The sequence below is a fragment of the Symphalangus syndactylus genome, chromosome 10, assembly GCF_028878055.3.
Source record: "Symphalangus syndactylus isolate Jambi chromosome 10, NHGRI_mSymSyn1-v2.1_pri, whole genome shotgun sequence".
Classification (NCBI taxonomy): Eukaryota; Metazoa; Chordata; class Mammalia; order Primates; family Hylobatidae; genus Symphalangus; species Symphalangus syndactylus.
The window spans coordinates 48,970,460-48,989,830 of NC_072432.2; the positions used below are offsets into that span (position 1 = coordinate 48,970,460).

At 38.6% G+C, this 19,371-nt stretch overlaps 1 protein-coding gene and 1 pseudogene across 1 annotated transcript in view; one reads left to right on the forward strand and one right to left on the reverse strand.

The window, feature by feature from the left end:
- Positions 1–19,371, forward strand: part of FAM13A (family with sequence similarity 13 member A) — a 431,061-nt gene that overhangs the window by 17,619 nt on the left and 394,071 nt on the right. Inside the window, exon 2 of the mRNA XM_063610243.1 lies at positions 6,644–6,829. The gene's annotated coding sequence lies outside the window, so the exon portion shown is untranslated. The remainder of the gene's footprint in view (positions 1–6,643; positions 6,830–19,371) is intronic.
- On the reverse strand, positions 11,873–11,973 carry LOC129492397 (uncharacterized; annotated as a pseudogene).

The following is a 19,371-nucleotide window of genomic DNA, read 5'->3' on the forward strand; positions in this document are numbered from 1 at the left end:
CTTTGGTCATAAGGTTTCTGTCAACTAGAAATATAAAAAGTTCAGGTTGTAAAAACAAAATATGGTAGCTTGTCTTGATATAATTTGAGGTTTGGGGTCTTTCATTTTTCTACATCTGGTACTAGATTAGTCTAAAAACATGAACTGAAATACATTTTAAAGTAGCGTTGGATGGGAGTCAGGGGAGAAGAGAGGTTGTTGTTTTGGTTTTTATAAGTGAGAGACTTAATTAACGACATTACTGCCATTGGCAGTTTAGCATTTTCAGCTAAGACGTTTTGGAATAGATTGCCAGTATGCAAAAAGTTTTCGCTAACATGGGTAAATCCAAAGCACTGTAAGTTTGAAATAAAACTGAACACTTTAAAAAAACTAGTTCTAATAACTACTTTTCCACATTTAAGGCTGGAAAACAGCAATATGAGACCAGTGTGATGTTTGAGTCCAGGTTTGAGCAAAGATCTCATCCAGATGTTCAGAAAACTTTCTGAGTTCATTGTCATCATCATCTATTTTTGATGAGTTGGTGACAAGAACAAAATATTATTCTCTCCTCTTCACTTTTCCTTTTTTGCTTAAAAATTTGTCCATTCCAAGAACTATGAACTTATATTTAGAGGCAATAGTTATTAAGTGTTGGCCATCGTGATCACATTGTTTAGCAAATAGAGGGTGCAGTGGTGAAAAAAAATCACAAAATCTTGTCCTGCCACTGTGTGACCTGAAGAAGGTTATTCAATCTCTTTAAGCCTTACTTTACCCATCATTAAAATTAGGACAATAATGATATCTACTTTACTGAATTATTGTGAAGATTAAATGAGCTATGTAAAGAGTATGAATTAAAGCATAAAGTTCTTGTATATTTTCTCATTTAAATGTTAATCTCATTTTATTTCAGATTATTATGTATAAAGATGCAAAATAAAATTCATTCACTTTATTAGTCATGCAGTGGAAAACGAGAACAGTTCTTGCTCTAAGTCTCCTCACAATTTGTATTTGATTCTTTAACTCTGAAACTGAGTCCACAGGATAGAAAAAGTTTGTTCTGATTCAGGCTCTGTCCCTTTTTAGCTTTGTCCTGACCTTAGCTGGTAACTACCAACTCTCTCTCCCTGTGTTAAGACTTTTTAACCTTTGTCTGTATTTTCAGCTTGGATTCTTTTTTAGCAAACTGTCTCTTTAAAGAAGGATTTGAGAAACAATAGTGGAGTTTTACACTTATGATAAAATGCAAATAAATGTAAAGTGTAAATTTTGTTTATTTAGAGAGTCAGAAGTGAAAAATTAAAGTACAAGCCTAAAAAGTAACAAATAGCATGGTCAATTTCATTTGCCATGCCAATCTATAAGACTATATCCTGTTGGGAGCCTAAAATAGGAGACAGATGGGAGTCTGCTGCTCCTAAGCCTAAGGCCCCACGTGCCTCTCACAGTAAAAGTCTCCTCATCAAAATGACTGTGATTCTAACATTTAAAGTACTTTTCTTTCCACATTATATGGGTTTAAGATTAATTCAGTCAAATGAAATTTTCACCTTACGAGCTGATATTAGAATCTAACTTCCACTTCAAGCTTAAAATGATGATTGACCATACATGTTTATCTTCTCTCCCCATCCTCCAAATCTTTCTGAAATGGAAGGAAAGAAATTTTTAAAAATTATTAACTCACAAGGACAAAATGAATGGTAGGGGAGACTACAGGAAACAATATTTCAACAAATTCTCAGAAAATGGAAAAGAGATGGAGCAGAAGTAATGAATTTAACAGAGTGGAAGAAGTGGCAACCTGAAAACCTACAGAGGAGTTTACTCCAGAGAAGAAGTGAGCACTTTTGCCCTATGCCCAGAGAGGCACAGCTACTTCAGATTGTGAAGTACTTCAGGTGTGAAGTCAGGATCTGAAAATGCAAAACTGACCAAAAAATTGTATACAAAATGCTTGATGGGCCAGTGTGATGATCAATTGTCATCACACTTGTCCGGCATAAGGAATACCTGGAAACCTCTTAAAGCACGATCTTGGTGTGTGTCTCTGCGGTGTTTTCCAAGGAGATTAGCATGTGAGTCCTGAGTGGACCAGGTGGAGAAGATCCACCCTTAGTGTGAGCAGACATCATCCAATTGGCTGGGGTCCAGGAGAGAACAAACACAGCGCAGGTGAATGTGTCTTTCAAGCTCCTGGAGCTGAGATACACTCCTCCTCTTCTTGGATGTCAGAAACCCAGGCTCCCTGGCCCTTAGACTCCAGGACTTAACACCAGCTGCCCCTCACCCCAGGTTCTCAGATCTTTGGCCTTGGACTGAGCATTACACCACCAGTGGCCCTGATGTTGAGACGTTCACACTTGGACTGAGTCATGCCCCCGGCATCCTGTGGGCCCCAATTTTCAGACAGCCTGTCTTGGGGATTTTTCAGCCTCCATAATCACATGAGCCAATTCCCCTAACAAATCCCCTCTCATACATCTATATGTATTTACATGTATATTCTATTGGTTCTGTCTCTGTGGAACCCTGACTAACACAGCTAGGTTTCCTATCCTACCCCAGGCAAGGAAGCAGCTACCCCTCTTTCCTCCCAGCAACCACCTATCCCTTCATCTCCCCTCAAACACTTATTCTCTGGAGAAGATGAATGAAGAAGTTCCAGGTTTAAGGATGCTGTGGAGAGCTGAGGAGATGAGGGATTTCAAGTAGGAGCACCAAGTGAAAATGAGCACACTGAACTGTGGGAGCCTAGGTATCTTTGATTTTTTTTTCATATTTTCCTAGGTTTTAAAAATAATAATAATCATGAAAAGAACTTGATCCCAAAGCAGAATGCAAAATGACTATACAGTACAGCACTAAGATGAAAACTTGTATCAAATCATCCTTGTTAATGATGAAAATTACCCTTTATTGAGTGGTTACTATGTGCTAGGCACTTTACATAGATTTTTATTTACTATGTGCTAAGCACTTTACGTAGATTTTTTATTTAATTCTCCTAAGTAGGTATTACTATTTCTATTTTCATAGATAAGAAAACTAAAGAGAGACTGTAACTTGCCACATGTCACACAGCCAGTCAGTGATCAAACCAAGGATTATTTTTTGTTTTGTTTTTTGTTTATGAGGCAGAGTCTTGTTCTGTTGCCCAGACTGGAGTGCAGTGGCATGATCACGGCTCACTGTAGCCTCCACATCCTGGGCTCAAGCCATCCTCCTGCCTTTGCCTCCCAAGTAGCCAGGACTACAGGCACGTGTCACCACACCTGGCTAATTTTTAAATTGTTTTATAGAGCTGAGGTCTCATTTTGTTGCCCAGGCTGGTCTGGGACTCCTGGGCTGAAGCAATCCTCTCTCCTCAGCCTCTCCAAGTGATGGGATTGCAGGCATGAGCCACCATACCCATGCAAGATGTTCTTAAATACTATACTTTGTTCCACTCCTGGTCCTGATCTTGAGTCCCACTTCTAGCAATTAGGATTTTCTGCCATGTTTAACACCCAAATTTTGATTTCTTTTCTAAATCTGTGAACAGTAGTCTTATATTGCCCCTGTACATAGATTTTGTCTTAATAACCTTGTAAAACTTGCAATCCCTCTTGGGCTAGAATCTAGCCTTTTAACTCTGTAGTATAGTTAGACTCCATTAGAGACTCCATAAGTCACATAAAGGGGCAGGTAGAAAAAAAAATAGCTTCATTTTTATTTTTAATTTTTTTAGAGACAAGGTCTCATTCTGTCACCCAGGCTGGAGTGCAGTAGGTGTGATCATAGCTCATTGCAGCTTTGATCAAGCAATCCTCCTATCTCTGCCTCCCAAGTATGTAGGACTACAGGTGCATGTCACCACACCTGGCTAATTTTTAAAAATTGTTTTTGTAGAGACAGGATCTCACTATGTTGCCTAAGCTGGTCTCAAACTCCTGGCCTCCCAAACTGTTGGCCTCCCAAAGTGTTGGGATTACAGGTATGAGCCACTGGGCCCAGTCCAGATGGCTTTTAGAATGGGATTCTGTGTTGGCAAGAATTGGATTCAGCTACTTTGAGCTCCAAAGTGGGAGCAAAATATTTCAATTTCATCACAAAATGTAACACCCAGAAAGTCAAATGAGACTGAACTGAGGCATATCAGAAGTAGCCTGGAGTAGCCTTTCTCAGTCTTTTTACCCTGGAGGAATTCTTGAAATAATTTTCCAGTATCAGGAAATCCTTACATAAATGTTCTTAATATCTGCTAATCACAGAATATTACTGTGATCATAAGTAATAGATATAATAATCCAATAATTGTCAATCCTTTTTTGAGAAACAAATTATCTTTTTCTGTGGATACTTTATTAGCTTAGTCTTTCTGTGTGCTTCTCCTTCACCATAAAAGACATCAACCCTAACATAAATTGGCACAATAGGTAAAGAAAACTTAGCTTCCCTTTTATTTTTATTTACTACTTGATTTTTAAACCATATCCAATGATCAGTCCAAGTTATCCAAGAAACCAAGATTGGATTTAAACAGGTAAGGATTTTATTAAGGGAAATATCTTAGAGAGAAAACACAAGGGAGACTGGAGGCCTGGGAGAGCCATCAGACCACGAAGCATGTAGGACTCCGAGTGAGGGAAGAAGGAAGAAAGGTGGGGTGTTGAGTAGCCTCGACTGCCATGAGGTCTGAGTAAGGGTTAGCAAGGCTATCAGGGAGCCAAAGTCAGCCGTCACAGGGGTCTAATGACATGCAGAAATGGCCTTTCATAGCATTCCTCCTGTACTCAGTCACCAGCCAGGAGCAGTCCCTGGGAAGCATGGCCTTAGCACCAACCCCACAATGGAGTGCAGAGCACAGCAACGGGGCTGAGTTCCTATAGGTGGAGGTCTGCAAGCTGCATTCTTACGGCCTCTGCATCTCAGAAAGCCTAAAGGTTTGCCATCAAGTCCTACTTTACAAGTAGCTGAGAAGGTATGCTGTGTGCTATATGGTAGATTAAGGTTTGTTTCCCCTATTTAAAACTAAAAATGACTTTTTCCCCAAACTGTCTTGAAAAAGAAAAGTTGTTTAGCTTACATTTCTTGAAAGTAATATTTTACTTTCTTTTTCATAAGTTATTAAAAAACATATAAGGCAAACATAATAAATTTCTGTTAACTAGCAGGTTTAAGCCAAAAAATTGTAATATACTTTTTCTAAAGGTAGGCTTGATTGATTTAATTTGAATAAAAGTTACGTTGATGGAGGAGAACAACACAGGCTGGGACCTGTCGGGGGAGAGGGGAGGGACAGCATCAGGAAAAACAGCTAATGGGTGCTGGGCCTAATACCTGGGTGACGGGCTGATCTGTGCAGCAAACCATCATGGCACACGTTTACCTACGTAACAAACTTGCACATCCTGCACATGTACCCCAGAAGTTAAAATAAAAGTTGATTTAAAAAAAAGGTTATGTTGATTTAGTTAATGTCATTTACAACATGAAAATTAGACAATGCAATTAGTACAACTATTAAAACCATAAGCCACAGAATATGAATAAAAGCATACCCTAAGACACACTTTTTAATAAAGCTTTCAAAAAATTATTTTCTTCCTGAGTAACATGATTAAGCTCAAGTATAAGGCTAGGAGTTATGATCATAATTATTATATATGTGTTGAATTTTTATATCTCCTCTATATACCTATGCATAAAATTTGTTACTTTTGAAACTAGAAATAAAGAACAAAGTAACTTGAAATTTGTGCTATTTTTCTGCTGTACAATAATACAATTCTGGATCAAACTTGAGATAAACACGCATGGATGACATTTCATCTAAAATGAGTTGATATTTTTCCTTGCTCATGATGATTGTTAAACAAGTCAAACTTGTTCACATATGTAACGAATTGAAAAAAATGCAGCAGAATGTTTATTGCTTTCCTGTGACTAGCAGGATACTCTTCATTCACAGAAATCCAGAAGTTGTCTAGGAGCAGATCAGTAAGCGTTATCTTGACTGCATGATCGGATGGCAGCTTACTAAGTTATTTTTCCTCTTTCAAAGTCAGGTTCTCAGACTGTAGAGTAGTAGTAGAAGATTCAGAGAAAAGGTTTTTCACCTTTGTGTTGAAAGAAAAAATACTGTGCCATTTTGTTCTGTGGTTCTTCAAGGTGGCTTTCTATAAAATTTAACTCTTACTAATATCTTTCCTCATTCTTAAACCCTAGTAGCAGTGGGAAAATTTTAAAATTTGCCATTGCAATATAATTTTTCTAAAAATTCAGATTCGTATAAATCAAAGAATCCTGTCACTTGAAATCACACTACTTTCTCCAAGGTCTTATAGATACTCATTCAACTGGTTCATGTGATGAAAAATATTTGCTAAGTAGTTCATTGCTGTAGCCACCATCTTCTTATTCAAAATACTCAGCAAAAGCTGGCCTACCTCGAAAATACTCATGCAATCCAATCCACCTGTTAGCTAAAGCATACTGTTGCAAATCCTTCCTCTGCTAAGCCACAGATTTCTATAGTAGCAGGAGACGTATGTAATCTTTGTCCAAATAATAACACAATTTTTAAAACATTATGGCGTGAATTGGTCTTTATTTAACAAAGCCAACCATTCTGTAATATCATTCAGAACTTTTATCACTTCATCTACAGGGGTATCTCTCTGTGAAGAAAGCAATATGTTGTGACAACCTCAGATCCAAGAAATTCAACAAACCCAGGCACAAGCAACATGAAGAAAATTATAGCAAGGCGCAAATCAAATTTCCCCGAACTAATGATAAAGAGAGGAACCTAGGAACCAGAGAAGAAAGCCTCGTTACATATACAGGAACAAAGGTGAGAATGACTTCAGATTTCTCATCATAAAGAATGCATGTGAGAACTAGAACAAATTATTACAGTTCTGTCCTGGTTGAGAAATGACACGTGTTTTGGAAATTCATGTGTCAAGAGCAACTGATAAAGAACAAGACTCCCAGGTGTCTATGATATTCTTCCTGTTATCATTCCTTAATTCCCTAAGTAACCTGTGGCTTTCCTTGAAGCTAGGCAGAGAGCTTCCTTCAGGTCTTTATATTCCCATTGCCAATATGTGTTCAAAAAAAAAAAAAAGAACACTACTGGGGGGAAGCTGTCACCAGAAAACGAGAAAGACCATTATCATTCCCCTTTACTTTTATGCTACCTGTGGATTTTTATACTCACATTGTAAAATATCTATCAAGTGCAAATACACTTAATAGTTCTAATAGACATAAGTGGAAGAAGTAGAAAGTTCACATGTATGTTAGACATCCGGTTTATCCCTTACATTTTAATAGTCCTCAATGAATAAGCTAATTCAGATAATGAAATATTTCTTTATAGTTATACAAGAGAATCATAAAGTCATTATCCCAGTTTGATTACACAAAATGTGAGAAATTACTACATTGTGTGTTTGTGTGTGTTTATGCAACACTATTTACTATGTGCTAAGCATTGTTCTAAGCACTTTACATATACGAATTCGCTTAATCCGCATACCAATCCTGTGAGGCACGTCTTATGATTCTCCTCATTGTATAAGTGAGGAAACAGAGATGGAGGGTAAGATCACATGACCAGTGTGTGACAGAGCGAGAATTCCAGCCCAGGCAGTCAGAATCCACAGTCCATGTTCTTTACCACCTCACTATTTTGCCTTTCCACAACACAGTGTTAAACAGGGACAGAACACTGTGAAAACTAAGTTTAGGATGCTAGCCAAGCAGGAGAAAAACCAAAGTGGCCCCTTGCCAATCAGATGTTGTTTTGCTGCATCTGAAGCAACAAGACTTCTAGACATCTTTTTGTGGGAGTTTTAGTACAATCCCATTTTCCCAGGCTCTGGTTTTGTAACCTCGAATAGCCAAAGGGAGAAAAATAGATTAGCTAAAAGAATTATATTGTTGCCTTTGTGTTTGTGTTAATATAAGATGTGTGTGTTTGTGTCTTTGTTTTTAACATAAGTTTAAAAAGAGAAAAAGAATAAATTTGTTTTATAAATTTAGCGTAGCCTAAGTGTGCAGTGTTTATAAAGTGTACAGTAGTGTACAGTAATGTCCTAGGCCTTCCCATTCACTCACCACTCACTTATCGAATCACCCAGCAACTTCCAATCCTGCAAGCTCCATTCATGGTAAGTGTCCTATACAGGTGTACCATTTTTGTTTACCTTTTATATTGTATTTTTACTGTACTTTTGTTATATTTAGATACACAAACACTGACTCTTGTATTACAATAGTAACAAGCTGTGCAGGTTTGTAACCTAGGAGCCATAGGCTACACCACATAGCCTAGGTGTGTAGTAGGCTATACCATCTAGGTTTGTGTATGATGTTCACACAACGACAAAATTACTAATGACACATTTCTCAGAACATATTCCCATCATTAAGTGATGCCCTGAGGCAGGAGATTAAGGTCTGGAGGCAGGGAACCTAAGGCCAATTCACACTGACTTCCTAGAACTAAATCAAAAGGAAAACCCCAACTTTCCGTGCCCAAGTAACAAAAGGACCAGAGGCTACTCCCTTTCCACGGCCACCTTTTCTGTGTGGCAGATGAAAAACTGAAAGTATCTCTGATTGGTCCCCTCCCACAACCAGTCAGGCTGGTTGTGGGCCAAGTCTTCTTTTGCACAGGAGTATAACTTTGTAACTTCACTTCAGCCTCTGATTGGTCACCTTCTGCAACTAATCAGACTGATCATGGGCCACTACTTCATTTACATATGGAGTACACCAAGTAACCAATGGGAAACCTCTAGAGGGTAGTTAATCCCCAGAAAATTCTGTAACCAGGCCCTTGAGCCACTTGCTCGGGCCCACGCCCACCCTGTGGAGTGTGCTTTCATTTTCAATAAGTCTCTGCTTTTGTTGCTTCATTCTTTCCTTGCTTTGTTTGCAAGTTTTGTCCAATTCTTTGTTCAAAATGCCAAGAACCTGAGCACAATAACTAGAGTTGAGAAATACTACTTTTAATCATATAATTATGCTGTTATTTTTCTAATTTGAAAAATGCATTGACTTGTTTTTTAGAGAACTATAATGGGCAGAGTTGTTTCTGTAAAAATTGCATTGTACTTTTTCGCATTGTACTTTTTCAAAAATTACCTGACGTTGAAATACATTCAAAGTAATTGGATACAATAAATGCTTAACCTAGGCTGGGTGCGGTGGCTCACGCTTGTAATCCCAGCACTTTGGGAGGCCGAGGCGGGCGGATCACGAGGTCAGGAGATCGAGACCACGGTGAAACCCCGTCTCTACTAAAAATACAAAAAAAAAAAAATTAGCCGGGCATGGTGGCGGGTGCCTGTAGTCCCAGCTACTCGGAGAGGCTGAGGCAGGAGAATGGCATGAACCCGGGAGGCGGAGTTTGCAGTGAGCCGAGATTGTGCCACTGCACTCCAGCCTGGGTGACAGAGCAAGACTCCGTCTCAAGAAAAAAATAAATAAATAAATAAATGCTTAACCTTTTGCACTACAAAGTCAAGAAGATGAATTATGTGTCTATGGATCTATGAACTCTAATAGTGTGCTTTATCCCTCTTCCCCTTGCCCTAGGCCCAACTCTCTGAGAGGTCTAAACTATGTTAAAAATAAAAACGGGAAAAAAGGAAAAGTAATTCAAACTGACAACTGAAAGCCCTATTTTCTACTTTTTATTTTTCAATAAGAGGTAGGGGTGTTTCAAGTTTTGCAGACTAGAGCTTGTCAATTTTGGTTAAGTTCAAATCCAGTTTTTCTAGTTGAAAAGTGAAATTAGAGAGCATTAGGTTAGCGTTAGATTTTTTTAAATGAAATTTAAAAATTTAAATCTTAATATAATGCTAATTTTCAAGGTGACTGATTTAGGATGTGCTTCACATGTTCACTGTTTCTCTTCCCACCGTTTTATTTTTCTCCGTTGCCGTAGTTAAAATCCAGCACAGAGAGAAGGGGATCATTCAATGTAGACGATGGGTTTCTCCTCTCTCCTTATCCCTTTCAACTCCCCTTTTTTCTTATTCCTATTCTGTTTTTCCCTTTCCCTCACCTTCCCACTCTCCCTCCCTTTCCTGCATTTCTCCTTTTCCTTTAGTCAAAGAGAGAGAGGCAGAATTGGTATCTGGAAGCAGTAAAATACAATGATGGAAGTAGGGATTTCCTCATCACCATCACTAAGTTTTGTCACCACTGAAAGCTACTAGAAATAGTCTGCACTTGGCATTCTATTTTTCATCTCTCATTATCTCCTATTTAATATTTTTAAACTTTAAAAGGTTATGGGCACACAGAACAGCACATAACACATATATGCAGAGTTTATTCACTGCCATTAACTCTTCAACTGACTAGCCTTTGGATACTACACCCCTCCCTCTGATCTTGCTCTGACAAGGGTCACAGTAACTTAATTGTAATTACCCTGTTGCTCACTACATTTTATTTTTCAGAGTCCCATTTAGTTCCTTTGCAAATCTGCTTTATCTTTTTTAAGTCTCTCCTATTCTTTGCTAATATTTCAAAGCCTCCATTTAAAATAAATTTTGCGGCCAGGCACGGTGGCTTATGCCTGTAATTCAAGCATTTTGGGAGGCCGAGGTGGGTGGATCACCTGAGGTCAGGAGTTCGAGACCAGCCTGGCCAACATGGTGAAACCCTGTGTCTACTAAAAATACAAAAATTAGCCAGCAGTGGTGGTGCACACCTGTAATCCCAGCTACTCAGGAGGCTGACAGGAGAATCACTCGAACCCAGGAGGCAGAGGTTGCAGTGAGCTGAGAGCGCATCACTGCACTCCAACCTGAGCGACAGAGCAAGACTCCGTCTCAAAAAAATAAATTAAATTAAATTAGTTTTGCTATTTTTTATATTCTATACCTAAACTTTTGCTACTTTTACATTCACTACACAATAAATTCAGGAACTGCAGTCTGAGCAAATCTGATTCTGCTTTCCGCTGCTCCCGCTGGTGCTTACTCACAGTGCCTTGTGAGCTCTTGTTCTCTGGAAGTTTATCCATGGAAATTCTTTGAGGCCCATATAAAAGTTGTGTTCCTTCAAAGAGGATTTGGGTTTACTCCTACCAATCTCCTGCAAGCACTACCATCTTAAATTAAATGCTCAGCTTGATGGTTTTGGAACAACACCTAGAGTTAAGTTCACAGTGCAAATCTACCTGCAGTCAGGCTCCCATTTTCAAATTGTCAGGCAAGATGTTTTTATTCCTCCCACCAAAAGCCAAGCTTAAGACAAGAACATTGTCTTGCTGCCTCTCCTGTGCTACAAGTTTATTTCTAATTCTCTTTCACTGTGTGGTCTTTTGTGGTCTCAACCTTATAGGAGACTTCCTCCTGGATTTCCTTCTTGGACAGGCACTAAATTATAGTTCCCTAGTAACTCCCACAGCCATCAAACAGAATCTGAAAATTACCAGGATTGGGCATATAACCACCAGTCAAAAGCCAGCTTTTGGGTATTCACTTACCTCCTAGTCTACCCACTTTTTTTTGTGGCTGTTTTATCTTAAAAAAAAAAAAAAAAAAAAGTAAACTTTTACTGAAAAAAGGCACAAAGCAGTGCAAATTTTCTAAGTATATGTGAAAGCTTAATGAATTTTTCACAACTGAGTACTTCTACATAACCACCACCTAAATCAAGAGAAGGAACATTAGCAATCCTTCCCTCAATCTCCTTTGCAGCCACTAACTGTATCAAGAATAATTATACTCTGACTTCCAACAGAGGTAACTTATATGTGTATGTGTGTGTTTGTTTGTATTTTATATAAAATGGCAACGATTTTCACTTCTACTTGTTATACTCTGTGCAGATTCTATACTTTTTTGCCGGCTCAGTGATACATTTAAAATGATAGCATTTTCTCTTTTTTTTAAATTTTAATTTACAGGGGCCATGCTAGTCTCTGTATTGTTCCAATTTTAGTATATGTGCTGCCAAAGTGAGCATGTTTTTTAATATTTTATCTAGCATTTTTAGTTGTTTTCAGCACAAGGGTCATTCAAGGAATCTAATCTTCTGTACGAGTGGTCAATGACTTTCTTGTTAAATCCAATCGACTTTTCTTAGTCCTCCTTTTACTTGCTCTCTGTGTATCCCTTCTTTTTACTGAAATGTACTCTTCCCTGGCTTCCGTGAGCCCACACTCCTAGACATTCTCTTATTGCATTGATTTTATTAAGCAATTATTTACTATAGTTATTTGAATAAATGATGCTCTCCTACTACTTTATTGTAAATTATTTGAGAATAGAACTTTTATCTTAATCATGTATATAGTGCTCAATATTGTGCTGATTCATTCAATCAACCAATATTTACTGAACATGTTCTATCTGCCAGGACTGTTCAGGGACTGTGTAACAAAATAGCCAAGGCATTTAAGGTCCCTGCTGTCCTGGATCTTATATTTGTTAGGGCACATTGTAGGTATTCAAAAAAGTGCTAAAATGAATGATACAATGAAGAGTAGCAAGAGCAAAGAAGAGGGAAACTGTCAGCCACAAAAGAGGGTAAGGTTATGTTTAGAAGAATGGCAATAAAAATGGCCTCAAGAGAAAGTGTTAAAATTAGCTGCCTAAGGTGGGTATTCTAGAACCAAATCTAGGTTTAGAGTGTCAGATAGTGCCCACGATGAGAATAAGCTGGCTTAACTGGAATAGGGAAATTTAGAAATAGGAAGCTAAACAATCTCCAACTGCTTTTGAATATCTTGCTTTTTATTACAGCTCTGCTATGTGTACATACCTGATTTAAGGGCATTGACAAATAAGTGAAGATGAAGACAATGATTGTAAGAAGTATATTTCATCATTCTCCTTCTCCAAGCTTCTCCCTCAAAGGACAGAGACCTGTTCTCTCTGCATTTCAAATCCCTCTTTTATTACTTCTTCAAACATTTACACTTCTGCTTCTCACTTATGTGTGGCTTCTCAATTTCTATCTCTAGGTTCTCTGGGGTTATCTTTCTTTCTTCTCTGTATTTTTCTATTTATATTCCCTTCACTTTTTTCCTTCCTGTCACTCCTATGCCTTTATGTGTCTTGGTAAACTCTTTAAGTGTAGGTATTGAAAGTTCAATTCAATGTCATTTGTCATTTGACATTTTCACTTCTTACATTCTTCTCAGTGATCATAGCCAGTTTCATGATTTAAACTAGCAATTCTATGTGGCTGAATTCCAGATTTGACTTTCTAGCTCCAATCTTTCTTTCTCTTTTGTCAATCTAGTCAACTACCTCATCAAGAGTTTATGAATGCCTGCCATATTGGTTGAATTTCAATGTTCTATGTAACATCATAAAAGTTCACAGCATATGAACGTTCTTACCAACATTTACTAGGTAGATGGCTCTTGACTTTGTGCTGTGTATCTTGCTGACAAAGCCTAGCATTTTCATAATCTGCATTCCTGTCCCCCACAAGTCACCACACAGAATTTGAAAAATAAACATCAGTGGCCTTAAAAAGTGCTTTGTTTAAATAAAAATTCTTAAGAATTTAAGCCTTTACCTACTTTGTGTTTGTTTTGGTCTATGATGCTTTGGCTTTCATAAAAAACCCCTAAAGGAATACTATGATTCTTAAAGTTATTCTGTTGATATGTATACTGTGCACTGCAAAGCAGAATTTATTAAAGTGAAAAAGTGTAAGCTTTTGGTAAATGAGCTCTATTTTAAGATTAGCACTCTAAATCTGATATTTATTCATTGTAAATATGAAATTATAGAGAAAGAATAAGAGAAGATTGACCCTATGTGCTAAAAATGCTGAAATGTTGAAATAAACTTTCCTGACTAGTAGATATATGCACTAAACCAAAACTACTCTATAACTCAGGTTTCAACAACCTGGTTATTCCTTAAAATGCTATGAAGATAAAATGGAAACCTGTCAACTAAAACTTCATAGACTTTCAAAACTGTTTGCAGTAACCTTCAGAAGTAGGAAAATAAAACAAGTTTCTGGTAAATAAGTAAATTTATTAAATTTGGCAATTGGTCATTTGACTAGTTGATTCTTGACAAACTGACCTGTGTTAAAAGATAAGCTTAGGGCCATTACAATTTTAAAGAGTCTATTTGAGCAGACAGCAATTCATGAATCAGGTAGCACCAAATCACAAGCAGTTTGGGCTTCACCAAGGAGGCATGAAGAGAGAACTTTTATAAGGGGTTCATGAAAGCAAGACAAAGAAACTATTTTACTGTTTAAGGTGGAGAGTCTCTAGTTGGAGGTCAGTTGAAGGTTTTTGATTGGTACAGCTCCCAATTAGAGCTTTGTTGGCAGTTTCTGATTGGTTGAGTTACTCTGAGTTTGATATCAGTTTGCTTATGTAGGAACCCAGAATGCAGCCTAATGGCCTCCTATTTTTTAACATCTATAAAAACAGGCAGATAGAGGTAGGCCATCCTGTTTAGCTTCCCTAAACCACCCTGGATCACAGAATTAGATGAGGTTCAGAAAGCTGCTAGAAGGATTCGCCATGGCCAAGGGATGCAATGGATAGCTCTGTGTCAAGGGCTGTAGTCTAGCTGGGGCCAAATGGGAGTCAAACCCAAACATGTAATGGGCTTATGGCACCAGTGAGAGCCAAGGTGAGACAGTCTCAGCTAAGCAGTCACTAACGGCCAGTGACTAAGGCAGTGAAAAGCCAACCCACTACTGACACCAGGTTCACTCTTTAAGGGTAAAGGTCAGCAGGGCAAGAATACAGCCAGAAAGAGCACAGACATTTCTCCAAAGACCAGAGATAACAGAGGGGAGTTCAAGGAGAGCACCTGAGCCTGAGGATTTCACCTTCATGGCAATGCTGAGAGGTTGATGAAGCTGCACACCCCTTTTCCATATACCCACGTGCTGCCTTAAGGAGAAAATTAGGGGAATGGATGAGCCACTTGAGAGACCAAATATTTTTGTCAGAGAGGCACTAAACAGAACCTACAAGTACTATTTAAATTATCAGAGTGAACTAAGACTTAAGAGAGATTAGATATTTACATTTCTTCCCTCAGTTACAAATTGGAACTTCAGGTATTAGGAAGCCAGATTAATCACAAACGAAATAAAGAAATTATATTTCTCATTATATATCCAAATTGTAGTGTGAGGTAAAATTTGTGATCTTGCTGTGTTTATTGTTCAAATACTCTATATCATTTATTTTTTATCTTCTTGATCTGTCAAAAACAGAACGTTAAATAATTCCATTACATTTTTGTTTCTATCAATTTATCCTATATAACTAATAATTTTTGCTTTATCCCTTTAAGTATTACTTTATTTATAAAACACAGCTTTATTATTATCACCATCATTATGCCTATCATTTATATAAGATAATCATTCTTGTCAAACTTGCTTTTTGCTTAAAATTTTACTTTGTTAGTATATTGCCACTCCTAACTTTCAGTTTATTTGTTCTTTCTTTACTTTAAAATGTTGCGTGACCTTTTGCTTAAGATATGTCTCCTGTAAACAGCATATGGTGTTTTGTTTGTTTGTTTTTTAGATCAAGTCTCGCTCTGTCACCCAGGCTGGGGTACAATGGCGTGATCTCAGCTCACTGAAACCTCTGCCTCCTGGGTTCAGGAGATTCTCCTGCCTCAGCCTCCCGAGTAGGTAGGATTACAGGCATGCATCACCATGCCCAGCTAATTTTTGTATTTTTACTTGAGATGGGGTTTCACCATGTTGGCCAGGCTGGTCTTGAACTCCTGACCCCAAGTGATCTGCCCCCCTTGGCCTCCCAAAGTGCTGGGATTACAGGTATGAGCCACCACGCCTGGCCTGTTTTGGTTTAACTTAATATTAGAACAAAGTATTAGACATTTTTCACTCTCCCTATGTTCATTAAAAACATTACCATGCTTTTATTTTTCCAGTCCATTCTGGTTCTTTGTAACGTAATCTGGGATTTCTATACTCAGACAATATTGCTAAAACATCATCACAGCTTATATTTTAAGGGCTTTTCCTTTCCAAGTTATTTATCTTATTTCATATTTTTATAGTTTACATTTATTTTTATATTTTATATCTTACTTTTGTAGCTGTACTTACAATTAGATATCTATATTTAAATGGTTTTAAAACTGCCATTTTTTTACAAGGCTAACAGTTTCTTGTGTTTTTCAATTTTTAGTCTGCTAGAGTTTATATATTTTTTTTAATTTGAGGTAGGTTACATGGGTGGTATGATAAATTGCTGAACTCTGAAGTCTTGCATAAGACAGAATAATTTTCTGTTGCCTTTCCACAAGAATAACAACCTGGGTGGGTATAAAATCATTTGCTTACAACTCTTCTCCCTTAAAATCTTTGGAGAGTCATCAATCTCTTCTATCACTTGAGCTACAAAGCAACCTGAAGACAAACTGATTGTGTGTGTGTGTGTGTGTAACTTTTTCTGACTGGATGCTTTGTGAACTGTCTTGATAGTTTAAAATGAACAATCTCTCTCCATTGATATTCTCTGCTATTCAGTAATTAGTATTCCCAGTACCTATTCCTATTTTCAGTTCAAGCATATAATAGAATTTAATTTTGATTATTGCAAATTTAGAGTTTGGGTTGTTTACTTTCTGTCACCTCATCGTTTTTATTCCACGACCTTTTTACTGGTGCCCTGGGTTCTTGAGATCTCCCATGACAGAAATCAAGAGAGATCACCAAACATAGAAACATAAGAGTTTTATTCAGCTTGTGCACAAGGGAGTCAGCACTGAAAGGAAAGGGGAATGGGTTAATCCCTGAGGATAGTATGTGGGTATGTTTTATAGGGCCTTTCTACAGGGAAGGATTACATCAGAGCATGTATAGGAGTTTTTCTAGCATTTGTGCAGTGGCTCAACCTACTTCTTCATACATTGTATGCAGCATCAGCATTATAAACCTCTACCCCAAGCAAGATTTTTAGCATTAAAAGGAGGAAGGGATTGGAGTCTGTCTCCAGAGCCCTGAGCAAGTCCCTAGTCCCCTCCAGTAAGAACTTGCATTTGATAACTTCTTGGATCTTTTGTTACTGATTGGCTGAGAGTTAGGTAAGCTAGAGCCTGAGTAAGGGGCTTTTGCTCTTTTCCTCCAGTTCCTATTCAAACAGGAAACCAACCAACCTGCTTTTCTCAACTTTATCTTCTGCATTCTGGGAAATTGTTTCGAGTTTATCATGAAAATTACTAATTGAATATTTTACAATGTTAATCTTGCTCCTTACCATCTCCAATGAAGACTTTAATTCTGATACTCTATTTTTGCTTTCCTGGAAAGTTGCTCATTTTGGTTAACTCACCATCTCAGTCTGCTGAATGTGTATCTTCAGCATTGCTTCATAGAGCCCATGTATTTTTGCATCTTAATGAAGAAAAGTGCGTATTTTCTATAGGTTTTCTGTTTTGCAAAGAAAATCCACTGCATGCTCTTAGCTCTGAACTTTCATAATAATTTTCATAGGCTGTATCCTTTCTCCCTCCCCACAACACAGAGCTATTAGGGTACATTATTTATTTGTTGGTTGAAGGGTATACAGAATGCTATCCCTCTCACCATCCACTTGGGTGTTCCAAGATTTTCTTTCTTATCTAGACCTCATTTAGAGGTGGCTGTGAATGTCCTAAGCCAGTGTGTAGTGTGGCTATGCTGAACTAAAGTGGGATCTCTTATGTCTGTAATTGCTGGATGGGAATTTATTTTTAAAAATCTGAAGTACCCTGCAATGCGATTTATGAAAATGATGGTACCCTGCAAATATACTGCTCCCAGTGCTATAAGAAGGCTGTATACCCATATTGATTCTCCTTTACTCTCTACAGTCCTCTATATTGAGACTTGTATTCCCTGAATGTGGGATGTGAAATAGTGGAAAGCAGAGTTGGCTACCTAATTTGCAGGGTCCGGTGCAAAATGAAAATATGGGGCCCCTTAAAATAAAGGTGTTGTTAAAGGTACTAAGATATAAGCATTTCCCTTTCTTCTGCAGTCTGTCTTTGGACCCATCATGCTGGTTTTTTAAATTTGCTATTTAATGTCACACATCTTTGGGCACAGGTACTTTTGCCGGACAAGTGCAGACCCTCACAGGTGCCTGTGCCCACCCTGCAGTCCACTGCCACACTAATGCACCTTGTCCTGGCTGGGGGTGGGAAAGCCAATCTCCCCTTCCCATGTGTCTGCCTTCCCAACCCAGAGCAATGGGTGACTACCAAGAGATTACAACCTGTCAGAGCTGCTCAGTACCTGGATTGGGGTGAGTGAGCAGCTCACCCCAGCCAATCCCCACCTAATGCACCACAGCACTATCAGCCTGGGGCAAAATACCTCCTGCCATGCCTTACCCAATATGCCCTTGGGCAGCATGCCCAGCCTCGACCTCTGTGAATTTGTGCCCAGGCCCCTGCCAGGGGAAGAAGCTGGCAGTGGTCACCAGGCAGGAGTGGGGAGAAAGAAGCTGGGTGGCACTTTGGGAGGCCGACGGGGGCAGATCACGAGGTCAGGAGATCAAGACCATCCTGGCTAACACGGTGAAACCCCGTCTCTACTAAAAATACAAAAAATTAGCCAGGTGTGGTTGCGCACACCTGTAGTCCCAGCTACTCGGGAGGCTGAGGCAGGAGAATCGCCTGAACCCGGGAGGTGGAGGTTGCATTGAGCCAAGATTGCGCCACTGCACTCCAGCCTGGGCGACAGAGTGAGACTCCATTTCAAAGAAAAAAAAAAAGGTGGGTGGGATCTGTAGCAACAAAGGTCGCAGAGCTGGCAGCTGAGAGCCTGTCCCAAGAGGCAAGAGAAGGGATCACGTACACCTAGGCCTCAAGCCCCAGTGTGTGTTCCATTGCCCCATCAGACTTCACTTTCCATCCTCTTTTCAATGGTTTACAAATCTACTTATTTTAAAAAGCTGTCCAGATGTTTTGTGTTTTTCTATGCCTGCAAGGACATTTTACTACGTTAACATAATGCACAGGTAATTCTTTGCCTGATGATATTTTCACTCACAATGTTACTTAGACCTTAAGAAAGGTAAAGAAGGCTCCTTCCTTTCCTTTTAACAACTCTGTACTGGTGTATCCAGCACCATGAAGCTCTGAGGCCTTCTCTATTCACTGAAACAGGAGAGCAGATAGGTACAGTATAAGGAAGTGGAGAACGAGTTTGTTTGTTTTTCTAATAGCTAACTCTAGAATTCTTTTAAGATGACTGTCTGTCAAGGAAAAAAATATTTTCTAAACTGCCCGGGGTAGAGGGTGAGATACAAAGGTTACTTGCACAAGCACTAAAAGTTGCTTGCTTGCTGAATTGAAGTTCGTGAAACAAAGAGGAATTTGTCTTGCTGAAAGTGGGAGTGAAAAT